This window comes from Cnephaeus nilssonii, assembly GCF_951640355.1.
Source record: "Cnephaeus nilssonii genome assembly, chromosome: 21".
Lineage (NCBI taxonomy): Eukaryota > Metazoa > Chordata > Mammalia > Chiroptera > Vespertilionidae > Cnephaeus > Cnephaeus nilssonii.
Genome location: NC_137092.1, coordinates 16,779,268 through 16,791,979, shown reverse-complemented (window position 1 = coordinate 16,791,979; position 12,712 = coordinate 16,779,268).

The following is a 12,712-nucleotide window of genomic DNA, read 5'->3' as shown; positions in this document are numbered from 1 at the left end:
CGTCCCATGGCCCTGAGAAGCCCTGTCACCCTCTGTCCCAAAGAAACTATTCTAGAAGGTAGATAGGGAGGGAGGGCGGTAGCCCCACGTATAGGCACTCATTCTTTTGTATTGGTTAATGGAATAGTTTACTTTCTGCAGAATAGAGTTTAGCGATTTGAGAAATGAATAAAAGCAAGAAAAATATTTTTAGCTCTTTTGGGAGGGACTATAGCAGTTTCACAAGAGTCAGAAGAATAAGAAAATAGCTCTCAGAAGGATTAACCCTTAAAGAACTACATCATGGTTTGGGATTATGGGAAAAAGAATGACTGAGTTGAGGAGTAATACTAGGAAAATAAAGACTTGAATAACTGAGAACTATCCTTTTAAAAAAAATTAAATCAGACATAACATATTGGTGTCCCTGGATTTCATTGTACAGAATTACTATAAAAGACATCATCCCTTCAACTCTTGTTCCTGTTCTCTACCCTTTTTTCTATATTCTGATGCAAATTCATTTGTCAGGTAGACTTTATCAGGGTCTCAAGTCAGACATTACCTAAAATAAATGTTAGGCATCTTGCTGGTATGGAGAACTTTCAAGTCATGCTTAGAGTTGAATGGGATTCAACCACTATAAGCAACACCCGTGAAGGGCATACTGGGCCTTAATACTTTGGCTTTTTTAAACAATGCTTACATGGTAAAGAAATCCTGTAAAAGAAGAATCTAAGAGAAGTTCCTGAGAGAATCCTACAAACCCTGGCCCACTTACTTCCCTCCAATTAGTTCTAGTTTCCTGTAGACGTACTGAATCTGAGATAAAACCTTTGAAAAGTATTGGTACTCCATGTATGCTACTAAAATGAAGTTAAATTTTGAAAGAAGTGTTACCTCCAGACTTATATTAATGTGGGCTGTAAATGAAGGTGACGTACTAATGATAGAATTTCCTGCTTTTAACTGGGGAAACAGGGCTTTTAAAATTTTGACCTCAACTAAAAATGATATGCAATAGTCTATGTTTGTGTGTGTTTGAAATACATTCTGTTCTCAAAGGTTTCTAAATCCTCATGTTCTAGTGATTTGGGGCATGGGCTTACTCGCAGATACAGTTTGTTCCTGCATTATTCTGACTCATCCTGAAGGCCAAGTTCCTGCTGTCTTCTACCAGGGACTGCTGATTCAGTTACCAATGGGATGGTGGACCTGGGCGGGGGAGGCGTTACGGTCTGTCTTTTAAAAGTCTGGATCTAGGCATTTGTCTGTTCTTAAGCGCCAATCTCAATTGGAGCTTGAAGGGCTGTGATTTCTGCAATGAACCCAAACTTTTGGAGTAAAAGAATTTATTTTTAAATTTTAAATTATAAGCAAAAAGAAAGAAGAAAAGAAAAAAACTCGAATCGGCTGCTTATGAACTCCAATTCTTAGTAATGGAATCTCTCTAGGATTCATATATGGGCTTTGTCTTGATTTGCTTTTCTCAATTGTGCTTTTTAGTGAATAAGTTTTGTTAAAAATTGAAATTTTTATTGGTTTTAACATTAATTGGAAATGGATTGTGTGTAGTACAGTACTTTTGCAGTAAGATTGGTATGAAATTCTAAACACTGGATCTTGTAGTCAGGTTAAATGGTCAAGGAATACCTACCATAGTATTATGTATTGATCATCTTACTTTTCTGTTTCCGTCTACAGAGCACTAACCTTAACCAGGTTCAGGTTTTAGAACAGCCAAGCTCACTGATGTTATTAATTCTAATTCCAGACTGGGTGGGCCCTATGTGAGACTTGTTTGAATACTGGTAAATTGGAGGATGTGGTTGTTGTTATACTGAAGCTTTTTGGATTAGTGAAGCTCTGTCATAAAGGGGAAATAATACTATAATTTGAAAAGAATTAAACATGTCCTTTAAATGGTGCTTTTTGTAACCTATAGTGCTGAGGTGCAGAGCTGCTTTTTACTATTTAATAGAGGAGTAGCACACAAGAATGGGTTTGAAAACTTTTCTCCAAATGGATTTTGTCACTGGACTCTGATGTGTCTGAAAGTTGTGATGTAGCACATGCAGAAATTGTTTTTCTCCATAAAACTGTTGAATAAAAGTATTATGCAGCAATATTTGAATTGTTCATTGACTACTGATTATATTATCAAGATCTGTCTGCTGCCCTGGATGACGTGGCTCAGTTGCTTGGGCATCACCCCGAACCAGTACTGAAAGATTGCTGGTTCTATTCCCAGTCAGGGCACATGCCTGAGTTGCGGGCTCGATCCCTGATAGGGGTGTGCAGAAAATAGCTGATTGTTGTTTCTCACATCAGTGTTTCTCCCTCTCTCTAAAATTCAATTTTTAAAAATCTTAAGCCTGGCCAGTGTGGCTCAGTAGTTGAGTGTTGACCCATGAACCAGGAGGTCAGGTTTTGATTCCTGGTCAGGGCACATGCTGGGGTTTGGGGCTCGATCCCCAGTAGTGGATGTGCAAGAGGCAGCTGATTGATGATTTTCTCTCATCATTGATGTTTCTATCTCCATCTCCCTTCCTCTCTGAAATCAATAAAAAATATATTTTAAAAATACATTTAAAAAAGATCTATCTGCCTTGATAGTCTCAGGACCTAAAGAATGTAAATTGCCACGCAGGCACATTTAAATGAGAATTTATAGGGGTAGAACACAAGTGATGTCATCTTTACATCTGCCACTTTTTCTTTTCTTTTTGTTCCAGGGTATGCCGACATTAACTAGAGAACTGCAAACCCTATGATTTAATTTTCAGCACTTTCTGTAAACTGTACACTTAGCCATCCTGGGATGAATTAGCTCAAGTCCTAGACTAATTTTTTCACCCCTGGCTACACATGCATATAACCTATGCAGATTCCATAAAAATATTGATGCCTAGTCTGCTACCTTTACCCCAATTAAATGAAAATCTCTGGTATGGGGTTCAGGCATCTATATTTAAGGTCCCCAGATTATTCTAATATACATCCAGGGATAAGCACCACTATCCTTTCTCTGCCAGACATATACTTCATTATACATGAAAACCGATTATATACTTCATTCTGACAGCAAATCACTCCTCAGATGGCTTTGTTTGGGGCCATAATTTTATAACAGGGTAATTTTTGTTTTCTTTTTCTTTTTAATATATTTTTATTGATTCAGAGAGGAAGAGTGAGGGAGAGATAGAAACATCAGTGATGAATCACTGACCGACTGCCTCCTACATGCCCCCTACTGGGGATCAAGCCTGGGACCCTGCAGTCCACAGTCTGATGCTCTATCCACTGAGCCAAACCAACTAGGGCTAATTTTTGTTTTCTATCCCTTTGTTTCGCTCGGTTTTTCATAGCTGGCCTCTGGACTTTTCCAAAAACAACACAGCCAGTCTCCTTTATATTTGCTGCTCTAAAGATTTAACTGAATTAAATTCCGTTAAGGGAGTTAGGAGAAGGGCCCTGTGGGAGTAACTAGAGGGTGAGAATAGGGTGAGTTGAAAGAAGTGGAGACGTATAGTAGGACAGGTAATGAAGACCTGTGAAGGAAACAGACCGAAACAGTTAACCTCAAACCTTAACAGCAGATCAAGATATGCCTGCAGGCTTTAGGTAGAGAGTGGTAGATGTCATGTGACTCGGCCTGTGGGAGAATGGTCTACACTTCATGTACCCTGGTCACGGAAACAACAAATGGCACCAGAATTCTTTTTGATGTCCCAGTGGTCTCTAATTTGACCAGGCAACCTCTTCAAACTGGTTTCTGTGACCTTTTGACATGTCCTAACTAATCTTCAGGCACAATAAGATATTCCAGGCTCACCTTGTATTTTTTAGTCCCCCAATCCCAAAGCAGGCATTTCTACAATGAATCATAATTTTTTCATGGGAAATGCTATTCAGAAACCAAGAACTAAATATGCTGTTTTTAAATTTTTTAAAATATATATTTTTTTATTTCAGAGAAGGGAAAAGGAGAGATAGAAACATCAATGATGAGAGAGAATCATTGATTGGCTGCCTCCTGCATGCCCCACACTGGAGATCAAGCCCAAAACCCAGACATATGCCCTGACTGGGAATCGAACCCTAACCTCCTGTTTCAGAGGTCGACACTCAACCACTGTGCCACGCTGGGCTCACTGTTTTTAGACCCTAAAAGTGGGTATTATGAGGTGATATGGATATCTCCAATTCCAGTCCAACACCATAGGGTTCTTCCTCAACTTTTTCCAAGAGGATAACCTTGATTCCTGACAATATCAACCTTTTTTACTAATTTGCTCTATCCTACAAAACACAAAACAGCTTCACAATTATACTAATTCCACTCCAACAATAAACCTACCGCCATAGCCAGTTTGGCTCAGTGGATAGAGCATCGGCCTGCAGACTGAAGGGTCCTGGGTTCAATTCTAGTCAAGGGCACATGTGTGGATTGCAGGCTCAATCCCTGGTGGGGGGCATGTAGGAGGCAGCCGATCAGTGATTTTCATCATTGATGTTTCTATCTCCTCCTCCCTTCCTCTCTGAAATCAAAAAACAAACAAACAAAAAAAATCAACCTACTAAGTTAAGCTCAAGATGTCCTTAAGATGGACTCAACTATGGGTATACAGACAAAAACTACCTTCAAAATTTACTTAATTATATTCTATGTGATTTTATTATCATCTCATATATAATTAAATTCATTTGTTCTGCTTGTTTTTCAGTTTTAAGAGCTTTTTCAATCTCTTGGAATATGTAAAACATTAACAGTGTTTAAAAACTGTAGTAAAAAATAAAACTAGAAAAAAGCTCCTCCCATCTCTATATCTTAAACTCCATTCCCATGCATCCCTAGATAAATTTTTTTTCATTATTTTCTGACCTATTCTTCCTGTAAAACAAGCATATCTATTGCTCCTTTTCCTTGTCCAAAAGATAGCATACTGTGTACACACTCTTTTGTACTTGCAGTTTTCACATAAAAAACATTATGAACCATATCCATTCATAGAGGTATTTCTCATATTTATGGATGCAAAGCACTCCATTGTGTGTATGAACTGGTCATTCTTAAATGTGGGAAGTGGGATCCAATCATTAGGAAACCATTAACCCTTGTGATCACACCCTCATTTCACAAGCACAGACAAGCCTTAGGAGGGGCGAGGTGATTTTAAGAACAAGTGAGAGAGTAAGAGGGTGGGGATAAATCCCTGAAGAACCCACCTGTGCGAGAATGCTGTTCAGCCCAATGCCTGAACCTCCTTTCTCTGCTACACTTGGCCCCAGTGTATAGGGGAAAATTCAGTTCCTCTCCCCCACATTAAATTCCATAAGAGCAACCACTATTCACTATAAACCAGAGCAGAGGCTTATTTAAAATCCTCCACTGAATCTGACTAGTATACTTAAGTCTAAGGCACAAAACCTGTTCTCCTCTCTCCTTTCCCACCCAATGAGTCTAAGACCCCTCTCTCCGTTCCAGGGTCCAGACGCTTAGATGTTGGGTTGTGCACAGATGGAGGCAAGGGAGCTTCTGCCGAGTCTCTGCACTTCTGGAAGTGTAAAAACGAGAGGGCTGGTTGCGCAGGTAGGGGCTTCTGTGGCTCATTAGCCTTTCTCCTGCCTGCCAATGATCCTCGGGCTCCTAGTTGTGGGACTATCCACGTTTTGAATCCTAAAACACTAGACAATTGCTTTTGCAAACCCCGCTTGTAGCCAGGAGAGAGGAACAGCTTTTTTTCTTCGTGTTTTAGCCAGTAGCTTGTTGGGACCCCGAGTATCCTCACCCAGCGTACTGCGCTGATCACCGTGTGCCGTCCAGACTTGGCCACGAGGGGCGCTGCCTTTTCTCAGTGGACGCTGAGAAGGAGCGCCTGGCAGGCGGATCGGTTCCCCGGGATTACACCCACCCGCGGTGAGCGGCGCGGAAGCCGATGCTCTTTACGTTGGGGTCACCCGCGATTCGGCGAGGTCCTGGGCCGGCAAGAGGCCCACACTGCCCGGACCTCGAGCACTGGCTGTGGATGCTCTGCCTCCCGTAAAGATCCCCTAAGGGTCCAGACCTGAGAAGTAGGGTTTGGGTCCATTGGAGGGGTCGCGCAGTCCCTTCCTGTGTCCTGAGAGCCCGGGCTGAGTCGGGGAAGCAGGGACGTGAGGGGGTGGGGAGTGGGGTAGGAACGGAGATGAAGGAAGCGGGAAGGAAAAGGAAGACTGGGAGAGGTGCCGCGGGGGATGAGGAGGGGAATCCCAGGAAGTCCCACGTCCTGTTCTGAAGACACGAGAGCATGCAGGGCAGTGGGAGGAGGACAACTGCAAAGGAGAGGCAGGCATACTTTTTTATTCAGGCAGTGATCCAGGTCTTGACCCTGGCTGCCCAAACAGTGTTTCCCCTGGAAGCACTTCTCCAAGGGGCACTGGAATGGAACTTGATTCCTGGACAGTTGTTTTTTTCTTTTCCTCAAACCCAGCTCTTACTAAAGCAGACCTTTTCTGGGCCCTGTGCAGGGCTGTACTCTCCACTCTCTCCAAATGTCCAGGGAAGAATGCCCAGGTAGCCACAGCAGCAGGGCTGGGAGACCTGGCTCTGGGTAGCAACTGCAACACTTTCCACCAGGGGGCGCTGGCCCAATGCACAACTACTCCCTACCCTGAAAACTCCGTTCTTGGCTCCACAAAGCTGCCCCCACCACGTCTGACCCTGACCTCAGCCCATCCAGTGGTTCCTTCCCACGTACTTGCCCCTTTGTCTCCGTTTCTCTCTCTTCCCACCGCCCCATGCCAGCCCAAGAGCCCTGAAAAGGGGACCCCGGCCTGAATTTGAGGAGCAGAGTGGGAGATGAGGAAGGGAAGGCCTGGGCAGTGTGCAATGTGACAGTCACCAGTGTGGTCTGCTCTGCTCCCTGGGGGCTGACTCTTGCTCTTTTCCTGATGTGTTTGCTCTTGAGGGGTCCCAAGGGGCTCATTTGGAGCCAGGGAATGGGGCAAACTGGGTAAGGGCAGAGGTGAGATTCAGAGAAGAGAGAGGAGTCTGCAGTGCCTGGGAGGCCTTTTCTGGGCCAGAGCCACTGGAAAAGGAGGCCACTCCCCACAGCCCCATCCACAGAGTTTATCAGCTTCCAACAGCAACAGCTCAAGAGCAGGGGAAACTGAGGCACCAGAGAACAAGACTGGCTTCCAGGCACCCTCCCTTCTTGCACCTAATTCCCGGATGTCTCAGCATGAGACCTGTGTGGACTCCACCCACACGGCAGCTCTACTCTAGGGCTATACCAGGGTTCCCCCGGGGGCTGGAGAGGGTGGTACTGCTGCTACAGGCCCCTTACCAACCATGTGTGTGCCCAGACCATGCCCCCCTGGCATACACTCCCTTCTGGGATAGGGCAGACCGTCCCGAGACATTCCCCCTCCCAGCCTACTGCTGGACAAGCCAAGGGACAGGTAACCAGCAGGCAGGTCAGCATAAAGTCTCTCTCACCCCACTGCTCTCCAGCCCTCCTTCTCCCTCTGCCTCCAACTGACCTTGCTCTCTGGGCCTCTGAGGCCCAAACCCCTAAACCTGAATAGTAGAGGTCAGTGGGAGTCCCCAGCTGACCAGGGAAACAGGCTCCTCCCCTGAACTTTGGTCTTGCTTAGCATCTGGCCTAAGGCCAAGAATAAGGTTTCCCCTCCCCAAGGCAGACTTCCTGCTGGCTGTAAACGGGAAATCCCAAAAGCTGAACTCACAGCCAGGCCAGGCAGGGAGCTCTGTGCCCTCCCGCAGGCAGAGGGGGTAGCAGGTACTAGGGCTCTCAGCCCTAGGAGAAAAGGCTGAGGGCTGGACTATGGCATACCAAGGAAGAGGCACTAGGGGATGAGAGAGGGTAATGGGGAGAAACCAGGGAATAAAGCCCAAGATGGGAGCATTCTTGTGGATAGAGGTTTTATCATTGTCTGCCAGCTCAAGGGAGGGTATGGGGGCTGTGGGGAAGAGTGGAAGGAGAGGTGGGGGCTGGGGGAATGTAGAAGGAGGGGGTGAGGGCTGTGGGGGAGAGTGGAGGGAGGGGAGGGGGCTGGAGGAAAAGTGGAGGGAGGAGTGGAGGCTGAGAGATAAGGCAGTACGCCAGATTTGTCTGTCAGGACCAGAGTGGGTGCTGCCAGCCCAGAAGAAAGGGATCATGATGGGCTGAGGTGAGGGTGAAGACAACTGGCAAAGCCCACTCTCCCCCCACATGCTGGGAGGTGGTGGTCCCTCTCCCCCACAGTCTGCTGGAGTAAAAAGCTGGGGAATGGAGAAAAGAGGGAGCGGGCAGAGAGCTGTCCACGACATCGAAAGCAAAATCCCCACAGGGAGAGAAGGTAGCAGAGTGTGGAGTGGTGCTGGGCATTAGAATGATTATTCTTGTCCCGTTTCCCTAGAGATCTCTTTCTGGGCCCCCTCACAACAGCTGTGCTGTGCTCTTCCTCAGCACTCCCGCAGATGGATTAGGGGACCATGCCCAGACTCCCAGTCAGGGGCAGGAAGCCTCTTCTTCCTGGCAGTGAGCACCACCCCTGCTCCCAATTCTCTCTCCCTCCTTTGCAGCCTACTGGCCTCTCTTGGCCAAAACTAGGCCTCCTCCTCCTCCTCCAAGAAGCTCTCCTAGACTGACCCCTCCACACCCCACTCACTCCAAGGCTCCTCATCCTCACCACAATGAACAAACACCTTTTTCAGTTCTGGATGTTGATAAGTGGTCAGGTAAGTGGTCTGAGCACTGTGGTTTCCTGGGTGTGTCTCAGGCCTCTCCCATTAGAAGCAACTCCAGAGCAGGGACCTGGACTGGTCACAAGCCAGTCCTCAGGAAGGGGGTTGGGAAGCTGCCAGTACATTTTTACAGCACACAATCCTAATTAAATGGCCCCCATCTTTCCATACTACCTATCTAAACCTAACCTTGGCATCCCCCCCTTTCCCCACTTTCTTCTTAAGCCCAAGCCATCAACTTTCCCAACTTCCTGTTCTTTGCCAACAGTCCAGCCCTTCTCCCACTCACCCAGACTAGAAACCTGGAGTCGTCTTTCACTCTTTCCTCTGATACCCCAGATACAGGCTCATACCAAGCCCTGCCTTTTCCAGGGCTCTAATCCCAATCACCTCATTTCAAGTCAGCAAGTATGCTTGAGCACCTTCCAGAGGCTGGCTGATGTCAAGGTGCAGGTACACAAAAGGTGGGTTAGACACCAGCCTCAGAGGCAGTCAGCACAGTCTAAATCAGACTATAGTAAGTGCTCTACTAGAAGTACAGAGAGCTTTGGAAGCAGAGAGACTAATTTCCACCTGGGGGATGAGGAAGGTCGTCTGGACTGTTTCTGTTTTTCTTTCATAGAAAGGATGAAGTTTTGGCTCACAAGTGACTGGCTGGGTGGCCTTGAGCAATTTTCTCGAGCTCTGAGTCTTTGTTTCCTTAACAACAATAAGTGAATGATAAAAACCTTTGCAGGATTTGGGTAGGATCAGCTAGAACAATAGCAAGCATTTTTTAGTTCTTCTTAGGTACCACGCCCTGCCCTACGTGTTTTACATTTATGTAGTTTGTCATTTTATCCTGGCAATCCCCTATGAGGTTGGTGACATTATCATCCCTAAAGAAACTTGGGGAGGTTAGGTAAATTGTTCAATTCAGCCCAACTAAAAAAAAAAAAATTGGAGTTGATGCAAGACAGTGTTTCATAATCTAATCCTACTCACCCATGCAAGTTTGTCTTCAAAATAATTGTAATAATAGCTAACTTTTTTTGAGCTCTACTCTGTGCCAGGCTCTGTCAATTACCTTATTTAAATTTAATCCTTAGCCTAACCCTGAATGGCAGATATTATCATATTATGAGACAGTTGAGGATTGGAAAGGTTAAGCAATGTCTGAAATAACACAGCTAGTTCCCTGAAGAGCCAGACTGAAATCTGAGTCTGCCAGCACTCACCTGTGGCTCAGCCTGTCCTGTCACCTCCTAGACTCACACAGTCACTATGCTTGTTCTCCCTTCTGACCTTGTTAACATTCCCACCCACCCTCCACATCACCTCTGACTTGCCTCTTCCCTTCTTCAGATTCCTACGCACTGTTCAAGGCCCAACTCAAACACAGCTCTCTTGGGAAGCTCTGCATGCTAATTCATTCAAGCCACCCTGGCCTCTCCTCTTCCAGACAGCACACAGCACGTTCGTGATATATATTTTGGCCCTTGCTCATATTTAATTGACAGTGTACTTACATGTAATTTGGCATTGTCTTCTAATTATTTAGTGTTTACAAATCTTAGATCCCCAACCAGAGTGCAAAAATTCCTTGAGGGCAGGAATCTTGACTTCCCCTTCACTTACTCTGTCTTCTCCCCTCATCAGCTTGCACAGGGCTGGGCACACAGAAAGAGCTCCTCCAATAAACAGACACTTAAAGAGCACTGAAGAGGCAAGAATTCCCAAGTTATTCATCACCTTCATATCTTATTATATGGCTGTGTATCTACACAGTATGTTACCCTGGCTGGATGCAGCAAAAACCTCACCTGAAGGCAGCTTTCCGGAGGGTTCCTGGGAGCTAGGGGTCCTTTGAGGACAGATCAGCCAAAGGACAGCTTTACCCACTGACAGTGCCAATTCACTGTCTTCCCCTCCTTCTTTGTTCTCTCTGAATGACAGTGCTGAGAGATTTACCTAAGGGCAGGAGAGGCATAATGATAGGGCAGGGAGGGCATATAGGAGCTGCTAAAGCACTCAAGCCCAGTGTATCTCACCCTCCTGTGTCCCTGCAGTAACCACATAATCAGGCCAGGTTTCGTAGGGAGACAATCCACACAGGGGCATTCAGAGGGATCCCTGCGCTTGCTGTCGTCACCTTGAAATGTTCTTCATCATATGTGAACATTTTCATTTTGCACTGGGCCCGGCAAATTATGCAGCCAGTCCTGCATGTAATCCCTTCCACAACCCGGAGCCCAAGCAGATGAAGGTGGAAACACAGGCTGGGGCCAACAGCCTGGACTCCTTCCTGGCTCTGCTACTTATGAGTGACAAGGGACTCCTGGGGCAAGTTGCCAGACCTCTCTCAACCGGCTCCCAGCTCTGTGTCACAGTTCCACAGTCTCCTCATCTATAAAGTGCAGGTTCCCCGTTGTCTTTCCAGGAGGGTCATATAAGAATATGCATGTAAAGAGCTCCATGTAGCGCCCAGCACATAGGAAACACTTGCTAAGTGGCAGCTATTATGGATGCCATTGAGATTATTGCCGAGGCCGGAGACACAGATGGGAGTTAGAAATGACACTACAAAGAGCTGGAGGTTTGGCCTTGGGACCAGGTGCCTCATACTCTGATTCAGAGATAAGAGTCCTAAGAGTCCAGGATCTCCCTCCATTTTTAATTCAACTTTCCCTTCCTCCACTTTTCTAATCACACCTGTCCTGCTTCCTCAGCCAGGGCCATGTGCTATCTCTGGGAATTTTCTTATCATGTCTTGAACATGAATATGAAAACTTTGCACAAAATATTTGTTCCTAAATCTTCTCTCTCTGTCTCTCCTTTCCAATGCTTGCTATTGTTATAGCTGATCCTACCTACCACCTCTTCCAAGAGGCCTTCGTTGACTAGTGCCTCTACTCTTCTCCTTGATTCCAGGGCCAGTATTAAATTGTAGTTGCCCAAACCTCAGTTAGCCGTAGCTTCTTCAACCACTGAGTAGAAGCAGATATCATTTCCCCATTAGAATATAACTGCCTGAGGACAGACAACTGACCCCTTTGAAATTCTCTCAACATCAGAATGCCTCTTTCTGAACTATGAGCTCTGTACAAGCTCTGTGCTCAGTTTTCATTTTTGTCAAAGTTAGTGATGGAAGGTAACTCAGAAAAACAAGCTGAACCTCTGGGAGTCAGGGTTCCAGAGACATGCAAGATAAACATTATTTAAATGTGCTCTATCCTCAGCAGCAAGGCTAGAGGAAACATCATGGTGCAGTAGAAAAATCCCTCAGGAAAAGAGCCCAGGAGAGCCAGGATCTGAATTCCAGCTCTACTACTGACATGTTGGGTCCTGAGTAAGAAACTTCTCCATTACTTAGTTTTCCTGATTTGGGGTCCTGAGTGTTGAGGATGATGTCAACACATCCTAGACTCTATATATGGCTGGCTCCTCCAAGATACTTTGGGCAGAGCTTTTATTTGTGTACTTATGATGGAAGGAAAATAGAGCTGGCCCTAAACTCAAGTTCTGGAAACTGTTTTGCTATCTTCCTTTTCAGTCCTTTTAGACAGAATCCCTTCTACCCTTCTCCCAATATTTGGTGGGAGGAGAAAAGAAGGCCTCCTCTCCCAAATAGTTCCCTAAATGTTTCCATCCAAACATGAAATAATTTTAACCCTTTGCACTCGCTTGCTTTTTTCTCGATTCCTTTATTCTAATGCTAACCGTGTCGAGTCACACTTGACATCCGAGTGCAAAAGGTTAATTAGTAGAGTCCACTCTTGTAGGAGTGAGATAAGTTTCAGTTAAGTGCCTTCCTAGATCAATTGAACTTTAGGTCTTTAATCAGTAACAGTGATGTGACTGACTGTATTCCATATTCCAATAATTATGAATATTTTGATGGAGAAATAATGGGGAGCCCTGAAATTCCTTGTGCCCGTTCAAAATATTGAAAATAAAAAACACTGCAAATAAATCTTAATTTGTTCTCATTTGGTTCTGTTCTCTATTGTTATATAATAAACCACC